Here is a 24,389-nt window from a genome sequence, read left to right as displayed (position 1 = left end):
TGAACATTCTACGTGTTTCTCTAAGAAATGATTTATGCGTACGGTTTAATCCAAGTGAGATCATTCATACTAGTACGTGTTGTATTCTAGTTATTTTAGATATATTCCCCTTCCACCATTTAGTTTCATGTATTTTTACCTATATTATTTTTTTTATTCTTTATTGAAGAGGCGATGAAAAAAGAATGTGAAAAGTGCGTTTAGCGAGTGTCTAACGTTCTGAATGATCTCGTCTTTCGTAAAGTTGATAAAAAGAGCTCTTGGCTGCACTACAGGTGTGTGCGCTAAATTTTACTTCTTTGTCCATATATTTACTTACTTATGATGCCAAAACTGCAGTCTGTATTTCTGCATTTCATGTTACTATATAGGGGTTTTATTTTTTCGACCTTTGCTTCATTCTATTTCTTTTTATATAGAGCTGTTTCGTCCATTACGCTTCCCTCCAAGAGTGCAAATACATCTGCACTCACAACGGTAAAAGTGAGATAAAAAAATTGTGTACAAAAAATACATGTAGATACAATGGAAAACTTGGACTGGGTAAGCTGTTTTCTCTATCGTACTGGATGTGAGCAGAGCAGTTTCTTTCTTTGATAAAGATAGCAAGCGTAAGAGTGTTTTTCTTTCCTTTTTGTTATTTACTTCTATCACCATGGAAAGTCACTTTTGTAGCTCGAGTAAAGATATCTAGATGTTGATAAAATAAAGTAGCAACAGATGAAAGGAAACTGAATAGGAATAAAAACTGCAGGTCTATCTTATATACGTATAACTGTACACACACACACACACACACACACACACACACACACACACACACACACACACACAGGGAGGCGGTGGCATATTGGATAAGGTGGTGAGAGTGGGATCGGGCAGACGTCCACGCGTAGGTTCGAATCCCACCACGTACAGCCTTAAAACACTTTGCCATTTGTCGAGTGGTTTAAAGTTACCTACCTATCACCATGATACCCAGGTTCTAGGTGGTTACACTCAAAATGAGCTTGGGCGGTGATATGAGCCCTAATATGGGTACCACTATAAATAAAATTGCCTGCGCTGCTAATGGGCGGAACCTGAATAGCGCTTCCCATACATTCTTCAAGTGTGCCTACAGGCGCTATAGGCTTACCGTAAAAAAAAAAAAAAGTCTATAACCATATGCTTAATAACAACTTTTAACATCTCATCGCCTTATCATCTTTTTACCTCAGAAGGAGACTATACAAGATGTAGGAACCTCGCTCATTTGCGCCTGTCTCCATAAAGGTTAATTAGTTTTTAAAACACATACATAATAATAAATACAGGTATAGAAGTGTCACTATGTAAGTTTGAATGTGAAGAAAAAAAAACCCGTAACATTACAATATGGAAAAGGACTGAAATAATACAAGACAACTCTGCGATTATATGTTGGACATACAAATAATGATAATCACTGTACACGATTAAAAAAGATTGCAGTGAGAGTTAATACATAGGCAACCTTCTGGACACCTTTCAAATTCATGAGGAACGAGCATTCAATAGTAATTAGTCAATCTGGAAAGGAATTAAGTGTTTTCAATGAGACCGAGGCGCCACAAGCAAAGGGTCAGCGCCAGACCCGCCATGCTGCACGAGACAGGTAGCCAGTCACAGGCACAGAACTGCATCACTCACGACAAAGGATCGATCAATCCGCTCCTCACATCATCATTTGTGTGCTGCATGAACAGTAGAGCTTGGTGAAGGGTTAAAGCGTTGCCCCAGTCGGCGTTCATGCGCCAGAGAGTGCATCAGCATATGTTTATTCTTCGAGCACGTTGACAGTTTGTTACATAACCGCGGGACAAGACATGGAAAAAAAAGAACTGAGGCATAATGAAATACCACATGATAATAATCATTATAATCAAAATGCCAGTGATATCACACAGATTACCAGATGATAACCTATGAAAAATGGGAGACAATAAAAGAATTGTAAAGTTTCATTTGTACTTTGCCACAGCTCCAGTAACATTCCTGCTGTGTTTGAAATCAAAGAACAAAAGGTATAGGCATTATTAGCGAGGCAAGGCAACTTCAGATCCCCACGTCCCTCGCCGTGTTAAAAATACTCCACCTGACCGATATTTCCTGTGCACCGCCATACACTGTTTGGTCTCTATAATTTATGTGAGGAAAAGAATTCACTTGATGAAAGATTACTGAAGATCACCTCAGAATGTAAGCATCACTACTTACAAGACGTACAGAAATGCTCTTCAGTTAGTTTTATGAGGTTACATGGTTATTTTGCTACTCGCACAAGGCGCCTCCTGCAAACGGGAGTATTTGGCCACGAGCCACAGGACTGCACGTGGTGACCAACTGCATCGATAACAACACTCTGCTGCAACGTAGCGGAGAGAAATCCTATCGTGCAAGTATAATACTGAAAAACACCACCAACACCATCACCACCACCACCTCTAATAATATCTAATGACCAGTCTTATCATTGTTACAACTCTCCCTCAACATATTTTCTTCTTCCTGGAGCAATAAATTTCGCAACAAACATTTTAAAAGTAAAACTGAAATCTCCACCTTGCCCACCTCTCCCCCCACAGTGACTCGAGGGACACCCAACACCTGAGGCTCTCGTGTCCTTCCCCTTCTGAGGTAACACTCGGTATTTATAGAGCGCCGCCGCGTGCCCACCTGGCCTGCATCTGGCGCCAGGTGGGAGGGGCACCCAGGCCAGCACAGGAGCCATGCGGGCCGCGCTTCCCGACAGGTATAGATATGTAAAAGAAAGGAAAGGAAGAGAAAGAAGAATTAGAAGGATTAGGAGGAAAAGAAGAAGAAAAGAAGAAGATAAAGAAAAAGAAGAAACTCTTGACGACGGTGCTGCTGCTGCTGCTGCTGTTGTTGTTGCTGCTGCTGCTGCTGCTGATGATGATGATGATGATATTGACAAGAAAATGTAACGAACTAATTTCTAATACAGAGAAAAAGAACAATCCTATACTCTTATATTTTCAATACAACAGCGTTTTCTCTGCATCGCTTCTTGAAGAAAGAAATGCTTACAGTTCTGTCTTGGTCTTCACTTATGAATGCAAATGAAAATCTAAAGTATCCGTGGCCATAAGAGGCCTCTGCATGAACTTGAATAATGGTGTTAATGATTATTTTTCCTTCTTAATATTACCTTGAGTTTCCATTTCACCAGTAAAGGAGTTCACTAGTCTTGTATTCACGCTCGTTATAACTTCAGCAAAATGAAAATTCTAAAATTCTTTATGTACAGTTTTGCCTCCAGAACTATTAATACTGACAAGCTTTCGTTTTCAGCTACAATTTTTCGTACCATAAAAAAAATTCAAACTGATATTGCAAGTTCCACCACTCAAAAAATTAAGAAGTTGCCCACAACATAAGCCGTCCTCTTACTGAAACAAGGGAGTTGAAGAAAACGCTACCACTACATATTGAGCGCAAACTATACCATAACATCACCGAAAAGGTCTTCCTCACGCGGTTTTCCGGCACCATTTGACGATGTTGTTCTTACGCCAAATCACTCACTTAATCAATCAATCAGCCGGTCAATTATATAACCACATAATTGAGAAGAAAAATTAGCTACGGAGTCTGACAACGAAATAAAAAGGTATCAAAAAGTAGGATTCGTTATATGTTCTAGGAAAATCAGACTACGTAAGGTATCAAAAAGTTGGGTTCCAAATAAAGATCCTAAGTTTTGAAGTGTCATAATTTCGATCACTCTCCCCTTCTTTCATTATTTCCTTGAATCGTTTGGCTTCTTGATATTTTCTGTGTTGTAATTCCTTCTTAGTTTGAGAAAATGATGTTGTGCAAAATTTCAATATAATTCCTAAAGGTAAAGCTTACAACAAACACGTTGATTGAATATCTAGCAAAGTTTTCAGTACATTTAAAAAAAAAATACCCAGAAAAATTAGATAGAGAAACTCATACAAAAGTTGAGGTTAAAATTTCTGCCTTCATCCACCTTCACCATAAACTCCACCACCACCACCACCTACCACCAACACCACCATCACTACCACCGCCACCACCGAGGAGCCGAGGAGCCGCCAACGCCCAACCACGCCCACTAGAGGGAAACATTTTTTTTTTAATAGTGCAGGCTTTTGTTTTCTCTCCCGTTCAGGTTCTGAGGGAGAGGAAGGGAGGAAGGGAGGGCGATGGAAGGGGGGGAGGGAGGGAGATGGGAAAAAAAGAGGGGATGGCAAGCACTTGAAGTAATTAGTCACACCACCTGTATCCAGAGGGCGCGGGAGAAGAGGCGCCGAGGGAGGGAAAGAGTGAGGGTGGGCGGAAGAAAGGAAGAAAAGAGGAGTGTTGAGGGAGCAGAGGTAGATTAGCTGGAAGAGGGAGGGGAGGAGGATGAGGATGAGGATGAGGAGGAGGAGGAGGAGCAGGAGGAGGAGGAGGAGGAAGAGGAGGAAAGGGAGGGTGTTGCATGTAAGGGTGCGAGAAAGTGCAGACATCAGGAGGTGATTACCTTAAGTGGCGTGAGGTGTTTGCCTCTGCTTCTGTCCATTAAGTGCAAAAAAGAAAAGAAAGAAAATGAGGGTAAAGATATTTCCATTGTCTTAAAAAATAATACTGCTAATAAGGGTGATGAAGAGAGGGAAAGACTGTGCGAGTATGTCAGTTTCCTATCACGCTTTTGTTTTATGGACTCGTTCAACTTGGCACGAAAATTTACGTTAAAAGGATAAGTTTTCTTTTTATAATCTTATATTTTCCACCTTCGCCATCTTTTTCATTTTTTTTAAGTGTCTTTTCTTTTCTTTCGCTGCTTCTATTATTTTTTTTCATTTGGTTTCTATATACATGAAATGAGGACACGAGAAGAGAAGGCTGAACACAACAGAACGTGTGATATTGACAACTCGACACCCACGATCTCCAAATAGTGGCATTGATTTCCATTAATTCGAACGTTCACCCTAAAGCTGCATTTAAAAAGGGGTTTCTCCGTCTCTGTTTCTCTGTCTGTCTATCTAACTATCCATCTATCATTCTCTCTATTGTTTCTCCGTCTCTGTTTCTCTGTCCTTTTTTCTGTCTGTCTGTCTGTCTGTCTGTCTGTCTGTCTGTCTGTCTATCTGCCTGCCTGTCTGTCTGTCTGTCTATCTGCCTGCCTGTCTGTCTGTCTTTTTGTCTAACTATCTATCTACCATCTTATCTATAAGTCTGTCTGACACACACACACACACACACACACACACACACACACACACACACACACACACACACACACACACATAGTCCCTCAAACAACATCACTCCCCCTCAAACACACACCCAACTACCCCCCCTTCAACCCAACACACACACACACACACACACACACACACACACACACACACACACACACACACACACACACACACACACACACATCCATTATTCTCAGTTCATCAGTAAAACTCCTCCTGCTGTATTCGTCCCCCGCATATAAGGTTGATTAACTGAGCCTTGATAAAACTGCCGAGTAAACTTTGCTCTTAACTCTCAGATGTTAGAAAAATGGCCTTTAATTTGAAGGAAGCTTACAGTACATTGGCGAGAGAAGGGGAGGGAGAAAGGGAGACAGGGGAAAGGGTGAAGGGGAGGAGTAAAGGGGAGGATATGGAAAACTGTTAAGAGGACAGAAAATGAGAGAGAGAGAGAGAGAGAGAGAGAGAGAGAGAGAGAGAGAGAGAGAGAGAGAGAGAGAGAGAGAGAGAGAGAGAGAGAAAGGAATATCATGCTCTCTCTCTCTCTCTCTCTCTCTCTCTCTCTCTCTCTCTCTCTCTCTCACACACACACACACATACACACAAGTGATTTGTTGAAATAACAACATGTAACGGTAATAACAATAACAATAATAACAACAAAAAATACTTCAACTACTACTACAACAACTACTACTACGTACTACTACTACTCCTACTACTACTACTACTACTGCTACGTACTACTACTACTACTACTACTACTACTACTACTACTACTACTACTACTACTAAATAATAATAATGATATAGTCTCCACAACACACGACCTTTCTCTCTGTCCCTGTGCCTTCCTGTCAGCATGTTCCCTCCTTCCTTCCTTTACCCACCCTTCCACTTGCACATTTTTCCTCACTGGCTTTTATTTCCCTTCTATTCGACTCTTCCATTTAGCTAATCTACGGTTCCTCCTCCTCCAGTTTTCCAAATTTCCCTTCTCTTTGCCAACTTTCCTCCCCTTCCTCCTCCTGCTGCTTCTCCTCCTCCTCCTGCTCCTCCTGCTGCTCCTCCTCCTGCTCATCGACCCCGCGGTAATTGCCCAACCAGTCAACCACAGCTGCTTGGTTTGGGTCTCGTTATTCCTTGTGTTCATTAGAAGGGGGGCGGAGAAAGGTCATGGCGCCTTCTCCTCCTCCTCCTCCTCCTCCTCCTCCTCAAGCTGATTCACAAAACACCCTTCATAAAAGTCTTCGGTAAGAGACACTTCCTTGCAAATAGAGGAAATTTTTCTCTCTCTCTCTCTCTCTCTCTCTCTCTCTCTCTCTCTCTCTCTCTCTCTCTCAAGCAGTTCTTTATTTCCTTATTCTTTTATTATGTGTATTTTGTTTTATTTTTTTCTGTTTCTCTGTCAACCTAACAATTTTTTTTCTTCCATTCAGTTTTGTGTTCATTGTATCTGCCTGTATATATTCTAATAGTCACTGTGCATCTCATTTATCAGTGTATTTGTGTGTGCAATCCTTTAATAAGTTTCTTGGTGTCTTAGTCTTTCCAAATATTCTATACATTCTTCATCGTTTTTCGTTTCTACCTTTTCATCTCTCTGTTTTGAGTTTCCGTTTTTCTTTATTTTTCCTAAGGTGTGTTGCTCATCTTCGTTGCTGTTTCATTTTTCTCTTCTCTCTTTCATCTCTTTCCTTCTGACTCCCTCCTTCTTATTTGTCTGTCTTACAGTTTTACCCCTTCCAATCTCCGCTTTTTACTTATATCTCATTTTTAACTCCTCCTTTCATTTCCTTTTCTCCTTATTAAGTTCCCTCCTCTCACTACGTTTATTTTTTTCATCCATATTTCACTCTCTTTACCCTTCTCTGTCCTCGTGATTTTTCTTTCTTCCTTTCTCCTTCTCTCTCCCTAACATTCCCTTCCTTTCCTTTACTCCATCTCGTGTGCGCCATAATTTTCTCGCGCCGCGCCAGTGTTCCCAAGATCAGGTGGGCTTCAGGTGGCGGGGAAAAGAATAATTACCAAGATGTGGGGTCATTAAGAAGCCCGCGCGGTGCTTCACGGACGAGGGGCGCCAGACCGGTTTCGCATTTCCACGAATTAGGAGAACTCACTCTCTTCTCTCGCACTTTTCAGGTATATTCATCATCTTGTAAGGTTTCTTTACCTAACCATGGAGGGCATGTACCTAGATTTCAGAGGTGAAGTGAGGAAGCCGGAATATGAATAATATTATAAATTATTGAAAAAAATATAATGATTTTATAAAAGGTAAAAATAGATTCGTAAATTCGTAGTAAGGTGTGAAAGTACCTAAAGATTTAAGTGGATATAAAGCGTTTTCATATTAGATGAGAAGTATACTATAAAGAACATGATATTCTAAAATAAATAAATAAATAAGAAAAATAAAATGAAATATAATGAACAAATGCATAAAATAAAATGAATAATAATAAACTTCAAACCAACAACTAAATAATACAAAACAACAAGTCAATTCTCAAGGAAACACATGAAATGAGGAAAAAACAGAGGTGAATTTTAACGTGAAAAATAAAACGTCAGAGGCTCAAAGTGTTGATGAAGACGATACAAAAACAATGAACTCTATCTTGACAAAAGAATTTGAGGAATCTGTAGAGAAAACGAGGAACAAAAGAATGCTCTCAGACATGAATATTCAAAAGATTTCATCTTAGGAAGAGATGAAGGAATATGCAATATAAGACAAAGGTAACTGAGTATGAGCTTAATAAACTTTTTAACACAGAACAGAAGCAAAACAAATCAAAGAGAAAACTTAATGAGGCAAAAAAGTCAGGAGAAAAATAATAATAATAAGAAAAGAATAACATCCAACAGAATCTTTCAGTAAGCAAGGAATGACACTATTGAAAGAGAGAAGAAACATGCAGGTTCCTGAAAGCAGGTTTCAAATAATGAAAAGTGTTGATGAATCTTATTATACCATGTCCTCTGACGACAGCACCTTGTTGTCCCGGTGTGTGGTGTGTGCCTGGTCTCCCTTCCCAAGAAGCTATGAGCTCGCTCCGTAGGGTAACACACACACACACACACACACACACACACACACACACACACACACACACAGTCTATGTATGTGATTTTAAGTGTGTAATATTAGGATATTTCCCTCTGTAAAGTATATATTTTCAGCTCCAGAGCTGCTTATGCCTGAATAAACCGTTTATTATTATTATTATCATTACACACACACACACACACACACACACACACACACACACACACACACACACACACACACACACACACACAAGATGCCCAGTCACGTCTCAGAGTGAGAAGACACGACCCGAGCCGCCCGTGAATTTTAAGACACACATCACAGAGGGTGGATGACCCTCTGTGTGCAATAAACAGCATGTCACTCACACACACCCACGCATCCACACATTACTTGCTCTGACTCAGGATGCAACCATGGGAGTGTAGGTGTGGACTCGTGATGGGGTCAGCACATACAGGGGTGCGGAGTGAGTGGTGTGGATGAATGCTACTTTGTTTGTAGATCAGAGTGCACTGGAATGTAAGGAAATGTAATCTAGACAAGTCAGGATAACAGATTGTGCATAAAATAAGTTGTGTCCATTCGTGCGAGAGGAACTGATTAGGGGTGGGATTGCAGTACCAGGTGAGTGAAACAGGTTACGAGTGTGTGAAATAAGTAATGCGTGCGTGGAATGGGCTGAGTCACTGAGGCAGAAATAACAGATATAGCTTTGTGTGTGTGTGTGTGTGTGTGTGTGTGTGTGTGTGTGTGTGTGTGTGTGTGTGTGTGTGTGTGTTTGCGAGTGTGAGAGCAGGTTCGGTGATTACATAAGCGCGTGTCAGAGTGGTGAGCGTGAGGCTGAGATCTCCATGTGTGTTCGTCACGGGGGCCGAGGTGACGTGACGCCATCTGCATTAGCCATCAGAGATTCAGTCTCCTTCACTGGCGAGCGTTCTAGACTAGTATGCATGTTTCAACAACAGAGCACGTCCACGCTGTTCCCTCTGTCCTTAGTTATCCTTCACTAGTTCGCATAGTTTACATATAACATCATTACAATACAATGTATTAAAATCTGAATTCTTATAATTTTTTCAGTACCTTCTTTTTCATCCAAATATTTTGTTAAGTTATAACCGAACTAAAACTAGTGAGTAGTAGTAGTAGTAGTAGTAGTAGTAGTAGTAGTAGTAGTAGTAGTAGTAGTAGTAGTAGTAGTAGTAGTAGTAGTAGTAGTAGTAGTAGTAGTAGTAGTAGTAGTAGTAGTAGCAGCAGCACCAGCAGTAGTGGTGGTAGTAGTAGTAGTAGTAGTAGTAGTAGTAGTAGCAGTAGCAGTAGCAGTAGCAGTAGCAGTAGCAGTAGTAGTAGTGGTAGTGGCGGCAGCAGCAGCAACAACAGCAGCAGCAGAAGCAGCAGAAGCAGTAGCAACAACACCAGCAGCAGCAGCAGCAGCAGCAGCGACAACAAAAACAACACCAACAGAGCAGCAACAACAGAGTTAGTAGTAGCACTAAATGTCACTAACAGCAGCAGCAGCGGCCGTGACAGTAGTATTAACAACAAGAGTAATAATACTAATAGTAGTAATAATAGTAGGAACACAAGTATCAGTAACAACAATAGCTGCTGACGTCCCTGCTGGCCGCAGCGCTCCCCTCGTCAATACAGACGGCGATGGAGGCGGCGTGGTCGAGTGGATAACACAGAGTTGGGTTTGAAGCACTTGCCGGTGTGCGGAATGCCTATCGTGTTCAGGTTTCAATGGTCGTCATTGCATTCCAGTAAATGAAGTCAATTGTTATATTACCTGATCATGTGATACAATTATCCCACGTAACTGAGGTTGTGCGCCACTAAGTAAACGAGCGAACGATAGCAATTGGACTGTTTTAATTAATTTCAAGCCTGCACTCTGCCTGCTAACAAAGACCGCATAAAATGGACACCACAAAAAATGTATCAACATGTTTTCATAATTTCTGAGTCATTCAGTGGAGTCTAATAATTAGTCATCGTTGGTATTTTCTTTATTAATCTACACCACCATTACTTCTATCTTTGGAACACGCTTTAACGGCGTAATGATCACATATTAACGTTTACATACACACTAACCACTACAAGACGAGGTCACTACTTAATATTTGCTAAAGTAACTGTAGCCGCTCTCCAATGTTTTCCTTCTTTTTTCACTAAGCGAATGCAGACGTGCCTAATTTGCCTCCTCCTGCCACAACCACTCTCATTTCTCCTCCTCCTCCACGCAAAGCTACCATTACCCTCCCAACACTCCCACCGAGGCAACAAGGAGCCGCGAGACAGGACAAGGAGAGAGAGAGAGAGAGAGAGAGAGAGAGAGAGAGAGAGAGAGAGAGAGAGAGAGAGAGAGAGAGAGAGAGAGAGAGAGAGAGAGAGAGAGAGAGAGAGAGAGAGAGAGAGAGAGAGAGAGAGAGAGGGAGGGAGAGGGAGAGAGTGGTGGAGCGAGAAGGGTTGAATTCGCCTCACAAAGCAGCCTTTCACTTCACAGTCACCGTTTCTCAAGTTATTTGGATGTTATTTTTGGGCTTCAGCGTTTGTTGCGGGGCGAGAGAGTTACGGCGGCGGTGGCGGTGTTAGTGGCTTTAGTGGTGGTGGTGGCGACGGCGGTGGTGGTGGTAGTGGTTTTATGCTGGAGGAGACGCCGCGGGAGTGTGAGGAGCGTCATAGGAACAATGAAGGTTTAGGACGAAATTACATCTCGCTAATGCACGACAGGATAACAGCTTCCTCTCCAAGGGTCCCACGAGGCTTCCTGTGTCAGGGCAGCTTGTTGGCAGCAATTAGGAGGAGGAGGAGGAGGAGGAGGAGGAGGAGGGGGAGGAGAGCGAATAGGTTGAAAAGCTTTTGTTTCTCTTGAATTATTGTTCATTACATTAGTGTGTGTGTGTGTGTGTGTGTGTGTGTGTGTGTGTGTGTGTGTGTGTGTGTGTGTGTGTGTGTGTGTGTGTGTGTGTGTGTGTGTGTGTGTGTGTGTGTGACGTGTACGTGTACACATAAGGATTAAAAAAAAAAAATGACAAGACAAGAGTAAAAGAAATACCCACAGCAAACACACATCGCACGCGCACACACACACACACACACACACACACACACACACACACACACACACACACACACACACACACACACACACTATAAGCACATATACACACACGAGTGGCTCAATAAAGGCGTTCATCTTGACCTTTGAGGGGAATAATTGCTGCTCTTTTAGGCACATAGTGTTGGCTGACGCTTGGAGGCGACGAAGAAAAGAGACGAGAGTTCCAAGCAAGCCAAAAAACAACGCAAAGTTTCGCTCAGGGAGTATAGTTGTTGTCTTGTATGTGTCAGCTTGGGTCTCTAGTTTCTTCTTTAGATGCAGCATAGAGTCGTATCTCTCTCTCTCTCTCTCTCTCTCTCTCTCTCTCTCTCTCTCTCTGTTGTTGATTCCTTTACATTTATTCTCCTTAATTTATACAAATTTGTATTTCTGCTAATTACAAAAGGTTTCCCTATAATGATGAATGCTTCTTCATCTTTCTCTCCTCCTCCTCCTCCTCCTCCTCCTCCTCCTCCTCCTCCTCCTCCTCCTTCTCCTCCTTCTCCTCCTCCTCCTTCAACTCCTTCTCCTCCTCCTCCTTTTCCTCCTTCTCCTTCTCCTCCTCCTCCTCCTCCTCCTCCTCCTCCTCCTCTATTGTAAGAGGTATGACAGTGCTCTTCAGCGTCAGTGTTGTTATCTGATGACTAGATAAGTCTGTCAATTAACATTTTTCTTTATTAATGCATGTCTCTCTCTCTCTCTCTCTCTCTCTCTCTCTCTCTCTCTCTCTCTCTGTGTGTGTGTGTGTGTGTGTGTGTGTGTATGTGTGTGTGTGTGTGTGTGTGCGAGTGCGTGCTGGTGGTCGCCTGTGACAATCCTTAAATTGAGGTGGGAGACAGTCTGCCTTGCGTGCGTCGACCAAGATGCAAATTACGGTTGCTGTCCTGAATATAATTTGTGGCACACTGTTGCCGGCCCCGCGGGAGGCGACGAAGGACGGGGCCAATACAGGGAACTGGTATGCTGGTGGTGGTGGTGGTGGTGTTGCTTGTGAGTGGTGGAGGTGCTTGTTGCGGTGATTGTGGTGGATGGAGCTCTCTCTCTCTCTCTCTCTCTCTCTCTCTCTCTCTCTCTCTCTCTCTCTCTCTCTCTCTCTCTCTCTCTCTCTCTCTCTCTCTCTCTCTCTCTCTCTCTCTCTCTCTCTCTCTCTCTCTCCACACTGCATTGTATGAATTTTCAACTCATCTCAATAATTCATACTTTGCTCAGTCACACGCTGAGAGACTCCTAAACTAATTTTCTTACCTCTCCTCTTTTTTGTCCTATTTCTTCAGTAAGGAGTAAATGCCAATGTTTGCATTTCTTTATATTCTTTCGTAATGTATAATCGTATATATAATCTTTCTCTTAAGTAGAACAACGCATGTAATGTAATATAATAAGGATAACCAGGCGTTGCTTACACGATCTTGAAAGTGAAACAGTGAAAGTGAATCTCTCTCTCTCTCTCTCTCTCTCTCTCTCTCTCTCTCTCTCTCTCTCTCTCTCTCTCTCTCTCTCTCTCTTCCCTCACCCTCGCCTCTCTCCATCCTTTCCTTCTGACATTTGAACAAAGTCCTCGTCCAGGCTTAAACGGAAATCTATATGCTGTTGAGGCGCCGATCAACACCCTAACTCGTGTGTGTGTGTGTGTGTGTGTGTGTGTGTGTGTGTGTGTGTGTGTGTGTGTGTGTGTGTGTGTGTGTGTGTGTGTGTGTGTGTGTGTGTGTGTGTGTGTGTGTGTGTGTGTGTGTGTGTGTGTGTGTGTGTGTGTAAGGGAAATAATAATGTAACACCTGAACAGTTCAAAACCAAGCTGCAGCACATTTACATAACGTGATTTAATATTTTGCATCTCTTATTTCCGAAACTGCATCCTCAGCGTGTAAATTAATGCAAAGTATTAAATCGTGCGAGGTGAATATTATTATATAAGCTACTGAATGTTAGCTGAAAATACAGAACGAGGATTTTGATACATCATTTAAGGAAGGATCTTGTACTTTCATGACATTTATCGAGAAAGGATACTATTATTTTGACGTGAATGTTGAGGAAAAAAATATCTGGTTTTCACTTGATCGAGAGGTGAGACATTTTTGAGTAGGGAAGGAGGAGGAGGAGGAGGAGGAGGAGGAGGAGGAGGAGGAGGAGGAGGAGGAGGAGGAGGAGGAGAAATTAATGACTGACTAAATGAATGATTGATTGACTGATTTTGGCATCGTAAACAATATCAAAACGACGCCGTGGAAAAGGAAAAGGCGAGGCTATACCCATGTAAAGGAGGAGGAGGAGGAGGAGGAGGAGGAGGAGGAGGAGGAGGAGGAGGAGGAGGAGGAGGAACAGGAGGAGTAGGAACAATGTGGATGAGCATGAAAGCGAGAAGGTCCACAAGAAAGACGACATCGAGGAGGCAACAAAAGAGCGTAAGTAAAAGATGAGTAGCGGGAGAGGAGTGGGTGGTTACCAGAGGTCGTGGCAATAAAGAGCAACTCAACGATTCCAGCGGCCAGCCTCCGCCACCGCTCGTCTGGTGATGTATGGTCGTCATCAGCTTAAAGTACCAGGCATGCCTCACCCTAATGGCCGCCTCCCGCCCTCGTTTGTCCGCATTGGTCTCATTACCGCATGTACCCTTCCCCCCTTCCCTCCCGGACGTGCCCCCTGCCTTCCTTCCCCTGTTATGCTTCCTGCCCCCCTCCCTGCACTCCCCCCGACTTATCTTCTTACCTCCTTCCTATCTCCTCCAATCTCCCATCTTCCATTCCTCTACCGTCATTGCATCCTCGCTAAACGCTGACTAAACTAGATGTTCGTCTGTTCCTCTACTCAGATTTGGGGTCGAGATCGTGATTTTGAAGTGTGTGTGTGTGTGTGTGTGTGTGTGTGTGTGTGTGTGTGTGTGTGTGTGTGTGTGTGTGTGTGTGTGTGTGTGTGTGTGTGTGAAGGGCGGAGCGACAGGTTTAACACTACCCACAGACGAGCTCAGTCATCATATTCACTCTGACCTTCTCATAACATATGTTTTGTTTCATTTTTATCACCAGCAACCTTTCCACCAAATCAAATGTTCCTCTTCTTAATGTCACTCACGGGTGTTTTTCCTTCCTAGTAATTACTACAACGGCTTCCTCGTATCACCCGCTGTAAATCTTCGTGAGGAATTGAGAGTCGACTTTATCCCCTATTTCACCTGACTCCATTAATTTGGCAGCCCTTGTCGTCGGTCCAAAGGCAAAGAGAAGTGCGTCACGTCAATATTGGCGTCCCGGGCACAAGGTTTACGGTGGGGTTGGGGAGCGACGCCGCAGCAGCTTAAGAAGATTAACTGCTGTCTGATGCTCTTTCATTTTCGGTATTGCTCACCGTCCGCAAAGTATCGCGGGAGTGTTTCCTTAAGAGAGTCTAGAGTTTTTGGCGTAAAGAAAACTTCTGCACTTTCCGCCGGTCAATGTAACGTCAGTAATTTCCTTAATAGTTTTCCAAATTTCCTTTAAAATATATTAATTGACTGGCAGCAGCTGCCAGACTCACCTCCTCCCTCCTCCTCGTCCCCTGACGAAGCTTAATTCGACCTTAATGTAATTAATGTCAGGTAGTCCAGACGAGCTGAAAAAATCACTTTCATCTAGATAGCTTACTCCTTCCCAGAAACGCTAAGACTTTTGCTCTCCTCCTGCCTCTATTTCTGACTCTTATTTCCGTTTCCCCCATCTCTCATTGATCAAAGCTTCCAAGATTTTGTTATTCTTCCTCTTGTGTTTCTTATCAGTGAAACCTTTCACAAAATTGTTCCCGGAAAGAATAAGGACACGCCTGATTAAAAACACACGAAAGAGCAAGCAGGATTGTAATGTTTTGTTATTCATCTATTGATATTTCTTTTTCGAGACCAATTCCTCGTTACTAATATGATAATAATGTTTCGTAGGTGATATTACTTACTTTGGCACGAAGGAGGATTAATCTAATGAATATAATGCCACCATATCATCAAGGTATGACTCAGATCACATGATGTCATTCAGTGATATGTTGAGAAAAGATGCCAAGTCGATGCAAGCACAGACACTGGCAAGCAACCACGCAAGGCCCCATACTTCCTCTCCGATTGGATAGTTATATACATTTCAAAAGGTAAATCAAAATTATGTACATATATATTTACTAAGCTCAAATATGTACCTTGATACAAAATTTGCCCTAAGTAACATTTTAAACTTTTAACTCTTCTTGCAGCTTAATCACTGAGTTTTCAATTTCAATTTTCATAACATGTCAGCCGTTTGTGGTATGTGACTTCTGTAAATGTTGTTGCTTCACTACAAGATGTTTCGCCTGAAGGAATAACCGATACGACATGAGCACGCAACAACTTTCCATTCATTATACAAAAGTATTCAGTCCAGAAAACATGTTACACTTCTCGTGCCAAGGAGCAGCAACAAATTGTACGGTGCTGCCGGCAAAAGAGCACAGTAACCTGTTTCTCAGTTATTCGGACGTCACGTTCTTCATTGGTTGGATGATTATAAAAGTTCGGCCACTGCTCAGGCCACTCGCTGGGTCGTGAGGGCAACCGCCAGAATTTATGTGGAGAAAAACATATTTTTGCTCTTTTTTTTAGGTTCATCATAAAAATGGAGTAAATTTAGTAATAATCAACATAAAAGACCTTCGGAAACTTGAGAAGACAGTTACACAATTTTACAGTTACTTGAAATTCGAGTTACAAGAAACATCTCAACGTTTTTTCATAGTTCCACATACTTCTCAGAAGACTTTCCAAACGGTGTGTGAATCGTTCGGTAAACGTGTTCATGCGATCGAGGCACCTGTGCTATCCGTCACGCGCGTAATGACGAGGGGAGGGGCGGGGTGCACTTCACTGAAATGCAATACACTGCTTCACCAGCAAGGGACACAGGAATCTCTCCCGTACGGAAAGGGCAGAAGGGTCGCTGCCCCCTCGCCCTCACCTCTACCCTTGTGGATCACATCAGGGGGTGAGCCTTTCCCTTGAGCACGTCTCACTCTCGGGGCGGGAAATAAATCAGGTTCTCCTCTTCCCTCCTGGAGATGCAACTTCCCCGCTTCACCGCTCTGTTGCACTTCACTAACAAATGAACCGCGGAAAACGCTCCAATCGGCGCGCTCCCTCGCCCCGCCCATTAATTTCGTCAGGTTTTCCGGCCGCCCGTCAGGTTGTGGAGGGAGACGGGAAGAAGCGCTCCTCATTAATCTTGGAATAATGATCTCCTCCGCTAACCAATCTGTTTAGCTCGGTGACTTATGTTTATTTATGGCTCTGAAGAGGAGATAGGGGCGGGAAGAGAGGGACAGGGGGCGGAGAGGAAAGGGTCAGAGGCAGAGAGGAGGAGTGTTGAGCAGAGAGAGAGAGAGAGAGAGAGAGAGAGAGAGAGAGAGAGAGAGAGAGAGAGAGAGAGAGAGAGAGAGAGAGAGAGAGGAGGCAAAGAAAGGAACATGAAAAATACAAATGTAGTTTTAGGAATTTCATGTCATGATTGTTGGGGACATTATATTTTGAATTTTAACTTGCATAGTGACACAAGAACAGCTGAGAATGGCTTTTTTTTTTTTTTTTTTTTTTTGGAGAGAAGGGCAATTTGAGTGAGAGAAAGAAAACTGTGCAATGTAGTTCTGGCAAGACACATGATGGTTATTATAAAATGTGTTCTTAAATTGCAGAAAAGTAGTAAGAAGACACACTAATACCATAACAAAGAATTAATACGAAGAACTAACGTAATAAGCACTAGCACATCCATCGTTTCTGATAACATCACAGTACTAACATAAATGATAGCAAAGAGAGAAAGACAAGCAAAAGAAGCACATGAGGAGATAAAGAATAGCAAGGAAAGGAAGACAGAATATAGAAGGAATTTAAGATGTGATGAACAGTTAGGTAAGTACGAAGAGTTAATTAATCTACCTGAGATTTCACCCCCTTCACCTGGCGTGTACCCAGGTGCGTACAAAGCCTTATGAAAACCCTTTACGAAGAGCTGGAAGAGTTTGAGGACTAAGGACCTGGAGAAGAGAAGCACCACTGTCACTTGATACATAAGAGACTCATGAAAAAATATACCTGTGAAAAGTCTCTCTCTCTCTCTCTCTCTCTCTCTGATAATACACATTCGTAGGTGGAAGTAAGAGAAACTTGGCAAAATACAACAAAGAATGATGAGGAAGGGTCTGTCAAGCAATGGGGTTTCGGCGAAAGAGCGATGAAGAAAAAGAAAGGTAGTGGTGGTGGTGGTAGTCGTGGTGGTGGCATTAAACTCTGTTCCATCTCCGTCACTGCACAAGACCGATGCCATCTCCTCCCTCCTTTAGCTCTTTATCCCTTTAGCTGTGGGTCATAACTCTCTCTCTCTCTCTCTCTCTCTCTCTCTCTCTCTCTCTCTCTCTCTGAAGTACATGGTAATAACATAAGACGATGCTAAAGATGACAACCTACAAACATTCAAAGCGTCCACATCTCTTATGAGCAGCAAGTACCAGGAGTCTTACATTTACTCCACATTCCAACGCGGCAGCCAAGGACACACACACACACACACACACACACACACACACACACACACACACACACACACACACACACACACACACACACACACACACACACACACACACACACACATTCTATCTAGCAACGTGACACCACATTTAAAACCAACCAAAAACTAGCTTAGCACATCCAGTTTGTTTTGGTACCACCGCTATTTATCAAGACAAAATGCTTCTCTGTTGCCCGCGATCGCGAAATATCAATCATTTAAAGTCTTCAAGGTAAAATGATTCAAACAATGACTTGGTCCCGAAATAAATGCTGCGGGGAGACAGTAAGAGGATCGCAGCTTCTTTCCTTAATAAGACAAACGCTGACTTCGCGGTAAACTGATGGTGTCTTGGAGAAGGGAAAGAAAAATGAAAGATGAAAAGAAAAGAAGATTTACAAATGTTGAGGAAGGCGGGTTATTCTAATGTGATCCTGCCAACGAGACGAGAAATATCAGCACGAAATATATGAAGGAAATAAATAAATGGAAAAAAATAAATAAATAGGAGTATTAGCGATAGAAATTCCAGACTTTATTACGTAAACTGACGATGGAGAATCTTATTAACTAGAGAAGTGTAATACATTATGACAAACTTCTAAACACTTTCCCTAACTCAACACTACCTTAACGTTCTCACCATTAACATCACACTGGCTCAACACTAACTACATTTTAATAACTTCAGAACTGACTAAACACTAACACAGACTCAACATTTACTCACCACAAAATTATAACACTAATTTTGGAGAGAAGAGCGCATCAATTTGTGGAGATTTTAGGAGTTATATTCTCTCTCTCTCTCTCTCTCTCTCTCTCTCTCTCTCTCTCTCTCTCTCTCTCTCTCTCTCTCTCTCTCTCTCTCTCTCTCTCTGAGGAAAACACTTCTTCATCCTAATAGCTGGGATCACTTATAATTTAATCCATCATTTAAGCAGACTGGATTCTGTATCTTTTAATCTTATGCTGTAATAGGTAGGATTACTCATAATTTAGGGGGATTATATGCACTGGTTAGGGAAGGAGGGGGCAGCAGGTGCGGAGGGGACAAGAGAAGGGGTGCTGGGATTGATGGAGGGAGACAAGGAGGGAAAGGGAATGAAGGGGAAAGAGAAAGAGGTGGTATGACTATCAACTTTCCCAATAAGTTTATAATTTCGTGTTTAACTTTTGGTGATAATTAACAATGATTGGCTGTTGCGTGAGGGAGAAATGCAGGTTTAGATTCCCTTTGCTACTGTTTTTTTTTCTTCTATTATTTTGATTATTCCTTGATTTTTCTTTTGATGTTCTTTTTTTTTCCTTTTCTCATCTTTGTTTACTTGGTTATTTGTCTTCATGAACTTATGTAATTACTAACATTATAACAATACAAAGACATATCAGTTATGGTATATTCACTCATCGATTCACTTAATTATCTCTTTATTTATTATTTCGTTCTTTCATTCTTCCACTTATATTTAGTTCCATTTTTTTTCACTCCATCTCTTCGCTTCCACTTTTCCTCACAGGCAACAAACGGGTTCCGATTATTTCTTTTACAAAACTCATCTGTCTGTTCGTTTGCTCACTAGCTCACTATTAGTCTGCTTTGGCCTCACTCAGCCAGGCGGGAATTCCGTCCTTATATCACCAGGTTTGAATGCAATAATTGCCTACTTGCGCTTTTAAAGTCGACATTATTTTTTTTTCTTTCATATCGTGCGACTCGAAATTTCAGAAAAAAAAAGTATCATTAAATTTTAGTGCACTTTTTACTTAGCGGAAGTGGTAATAGCGCGCATTTCCCTCTTTCATCCCGACTCTTAGATAACCACTTTTTATACATAAAGGACACATTGAAGTAATATATGAACATCCCAATACTTGAAACGCGAATTACCAGCAGAGATTTTCCCCAGACCTTTTTAAGCTAATTTCTCCTTTCCATTTGAAGTTCCTCGTAATTCAACTCGACTAAAAGCGTGATCTGCGGCACTCGAGTCTCGCAGCTCCATTTTTTTCCCTCTTTCCATAACAGGATTAATTTATGGTCAAAGTAAACAGACGCGAGTTTCATCCACGCTCCATTACCCGCCGAGAGAGGATGTGCGGGGAGAGATTTATGTCCAGAATCAAGATATCCTCCAGTATTGACTATATTTTTCAGGAAAGGGGGACAGGAAGAATGAGGGCCGCCATGTTAGTGCTTTCTCTTTTTAATTTACTATTGCGTTCCTGCGTTGTTCACTTTTTGTAATTTTACAAAGGAATTATATCTTTAGTGTATTGAGTGGCATTTATTCCAAACGTACATTACATGATACTACATCTACATTACTTTTGCTGTTTAAATTGTACACAAGCTGACAAAAGAAGAGGAAAAATTTAAAATCAATTACACACGAAGATTTTTTTGTTCGGAGCTTTTAGCCAAACGTTTCCCTGTCATCACATTCCTTGATATTCACTATACAGAGTGCAAAAGACGACACACCACGCGAGTTATGAGCACACAACTCGCACACAGTGGCAATAAACTTACTGGCACCATCACGAGAAGGAGAAGGCAGGAACAGAGATGATAATTCAAAGTGAGCTCTCTCTCTCATCTGTTATCAAAATGTAGCACTCACGCCTTCCTTCGGTCCATATTTCCCATTATTCACAACTTTCATCTGTCATCAACTAAACTCAGTTACTCTCCATTGTGTAAATTTAATGTAACTCACACAATTCCTCTTTCCATCTTCCCATCACGCCCTTTCCTCCCTTTCAAAACTACCGTCTGCCTTCAGCTAAACTAAGCCACTACCCTTTCTGAGCTTAAAATGTAACTAACCCATTTTCTCAGGCTTCCCCATTACAACCCCTACATCCGGTACTCTCGCGCCCCTACCAATAATCCGCTCCACAGGGAAGGGGGTCACAGCGCTACTCACTCGCCGCTGGGAGGGGGAGTAATACTGAACACTCTTCTTAGTCTCCAACGGGTGTTTGCAACGGAGCAATCAACTGTAGCAAAATGGCGTCAACATTTCCCTAAGGACCGAAGTGATGCAGGCGCCTAATGAAGGAATGAATCGTATCTGAAGAAATAATCGGATGGTTTGAATTTATTAAAGCTTTATTTCCCAAGTGAGCAGTTTGTAGGGAAGAAATTAACAGTGTTTTGTGATGGGTTGCTGGAAATAGATAAATAAGAAGCGTGTATCACTTCTCTCTCTCTCTCTCTCTCTCTCTCTCTCTCTCTCTCTCTCTCTCACTCTCTCTCTCTCTCTCTCTCTCTCTCTCTCTCTCTCTCTCTCTCTCTCTCTCTCTCTCTCTCTCTCTCTCTCTCTTTTGTCATTGTGGTTTGGTCGCTCAAGTGCAAAGTTTGAAGTCTAGGTCCAATGATGCTGCAGTCTTGGTAATGTTTTGAACTACATTAACTAAAAGAATTAATATACTCCAAAACTTTATCCCTAAAGATGATGGCAGAATTAATCAAATATGGCTGATAGAAAAGTGCAATTACCAAAACGAATGTAATGGTAACCAACTTGAAAGACAAGACTTCAAGAAATCCTGCAAAACATCGCTCTGGAAAGTCAGACTCAGGCAATGGTGACAGTGGAAACACTCATGCCAGTCCCGTGGGTACTCACCGAGGCAGGAAAACACAGGGTAGGAGGTCAGGGTGCTCTTGAAGTGAAGTTCTGCGGAAGGAAGAAAAAGGTGGGGGTACAGAATTTCTCTCTCTCTCTCTCTCTCTCTCTCTCTCTCTCTCTCTCTCTCTCTCTCTAGCGCACGCAAACCCATAAGAAAATATTCATCACCTTACAAAAAAAAAAAAGTCCAGGAGGAGAAAATGAAAAGACTGAAAAATCACACCCGCAGAAGACGCAGAGTAGAAAGGGATAAATCACCATAAACCAGGACTTTATGGGATTTTAAGAAAACGGTACGTCCTTAAGTATATCCCGAAAGAGTAGTCGTGGGCCGAATGCCTCACTGTCATCATTAGGGCTCGTAGATCACTTCGCCCCAGCATAAACGGGACCTTAATGTGGCTTTGTGAGGAACCGAGGCCCAGGGTGACACTAATGGGTGCCGGCTGTTACCTGGCGCCCCTGAAACATTACCTCAGTTTACCCTCATTACCTGCACCTTCCCCCTTCTCCCTCTTCTCCTCCTATACCCCACTGCCCCCCTACGCCGTTCCTCCTCCCCAAGCCTTTGTCTGGAGGCTCCGCAGAAACTCTGAGGCCTGCTTAAGAGACCCCCTGTGATGCCCATCACTGTGTGTGTGTGTGTGTGTGTGTGTGTGTGTGTGTGTGTGTGTGTGTGTGAGAGAGAGAGAGAGAGAGAGAGAGAGAGAGAGAGAGAGAGAGAGAGAGAGAGAGAGAGAGAGAGAGAGAGAGAGAGAGAGAGAGAGAGAGAGAGAGAGAGAGAGAGAGAGAGAGAGAGAGAGAGAGAGAGAGAGAGAGAGAGAGAGAGAGAGAGAGAGAGGCGGAAGAGATGTACAAAAAGACAAAAAAATATGGGTATTAACAATAATAATAAATATACAAGGCCGTTTTCTCACATGCATGTTCTATTAAACCGGTGACACACACACACACACACACACACACACACACACACACACACACACACACACACACACACACACACATGGAAGTAGCAGTACATAGATAACAGAGCGCTAGAGTCTATGTGTAAGTTTAATGGCAAAGGTACAGAAGCAGAGCAGGAAGGTGTTATTCAAGACACTGTTACCGCAAAGCGAGGAAAGTCTGTGAGGGAAAGACGACCAAGCTAAAGATTTATGGCTGTGAAACTGAGTCGTAAATTTCGCTGGTCTTGATGATGATGACAATGCTGGTGGTGATGGTGGTGGTGGTGGTGATGGAGGTGGTGGCAGTGGTGGTGGTGGTGATGGTGGCGGTAGAGGAGGTTGAGGGAGTAATGATAACGATTAGGATGGTGGCGGCAGTGGCCTGGTGGTCGTGATGAGTGAGGAAACACCGACAGTTTATTTAAATGCACTGTGATTTTGGTGAGTTCCGATTTCCCGAGAGAGAGAGAGAGAGAGAGAGAGAGAGAGAGAGAGAGAGAGAGAGAGAGAGAGAGAGAGAGAGAGAGAGAGAGAGAGAGAGAGAGAGAGAGAGAGAGAGAGAGAGAGATCCATACATACACACAAACAGACAAATACAGTGACAGGGAGACGGAGAGAAAGGGAGACTAATCAAGAGGACAAAACGACATAAAAAAGGAAAAACATGCAAAATAAAAACAAGACAAAAAGGCTGAAATTGGAATCAGGACGTCAACGCGAAGGCAATAAAGGGAGACACGTGAACGAACACTTGTGAGACAGTGAGTGAAACTTCGACGGGAATCTCTTACTTCTATTAGGGATTCGAGAGAGAGAGAGAGAGAGAGAGAGAGAGAGAGAGAGAGAGAGAGAGAGAGAGAGAGAGAGAAGAGGGGAGAAGAAAAATATGTTCAATTAAGTGGGAAATAAAAAGACTAAGAGCCTCGCAGGGAGCTCGTTAAGTCTTTTTTTTTATTATTCTTTATATATTTTTGGGGTAATCCTTGATCGTCACAATTTTCTTTTCTGTTCCTGACGTTACGATGGAGGAGCAGGAGGAGGAGGAGGAGGAGGAGGAGGAGGAGGAGGAGGAGGAAGAAGAGGAAGAGGAGGAGTGCAGATGAAGCGAAAGGAATGGAGTGAAAGATGAAAGATAATAAGGAAGTAAGGTAGGAAGGCAGGAAGGAAGGAAGGAAGGAAGGAAGGAAGGAAGGAAAGAAGAAAGAAAGGAAAAAGGAAGCATGTATGGATGGATAGATGGAAAGAATGAAGGAAGGAAGGAAGGAAAGAAGAAAGAAAGGAAGGAAGGAAGGAAGGAAGGAAGAAAGAAAGAAAGAAAGAAAGAAAGAAAGAAAGAAAGAAAGAAAGAAAGGAAAGTAGGAATAAAGGAAAGACAGAGAGAAGAAAGTAAGTAGGACAGAGAAAGGAGAAAAGAGAGAGAGAGAAAAAAACTATCGCTGTTGGTGGTGGTGATGATAATAATTATGGTATATTTAATAGCTTCCTTACTTCCTCAAATTTCAGTTCCCCCTCTGCCATGCCGGTGTACATTTGCATTTTTATGGCGTGGTAATATTCATCTTGGCTTCTGAAGGTTTCGTCTTTCGTCACCGTCAGTCTCTCGGCTTTTTGCAAACTTCATACTAGTTGGAGTCTTCATTCTCTGTGTTCCTCTTTTTTCTTTTTTTTTACTACTTTTATTTTCTTTAGAACAACTACTACTACTATTACTAGTACTATACTATACTACTACTACTACTACTACTACTGCTGCTACTACTATTACTATTATTACTACTGCTATTTAATACTGCACCACTATACTATCACTACTATT

At 42.4% G+C, this 24,389-nt stretch overlaps 2 long non-coding RNA genes across 2 annotated transcripts in view; one reads left to right on the top strand and one right to left on the bottom strand.

The window, feature by feature from the left end:
- LOC123516329 overlaps nt 1-24,389 on the bottom strand; it is a 117,839-nt gene that overhangs the window by 48,381 nt on the left and 45,069 nt on the right. The window contains exon 2 of the long non-coding RNA XR_006678169.1: nt 21,621-21,671. This is a non-coding gene — a long non-coding RNA (uncharacterized LOC123516329). The remainder of the gene's footprint in view (nt 1-21,620; nt 21,672-24,389) is intronic.
- LOC123516328 overlaps nt 1-24,389 on the top strand; it is a 73,394-nt gene that overhangs the window by 29,611 nt on the left and 19,394 nt on the right. The gene's annotated exons all lie outside the window — the stretch shown is intronic.

Source organism: Portunus trituberculatus, chromosome 40 (genome assembly GCF_017591435.1).
Source record: "Portunus trituberculatus isolate SZX2019 chromosome 40, ASM1759143v1, whole genome shotgun sequence".
Lineage (NCBI taxonomy): Eukaryota > Metazoa > Arthropoda > Malacostraca > Decapoda > Portunidae > Portunus > Portunus trituberculatus.
Note: the sequence above shows the minus strand (reverse complement) of the source record. Positions and strands in the feature narration are given on the sequence as shown.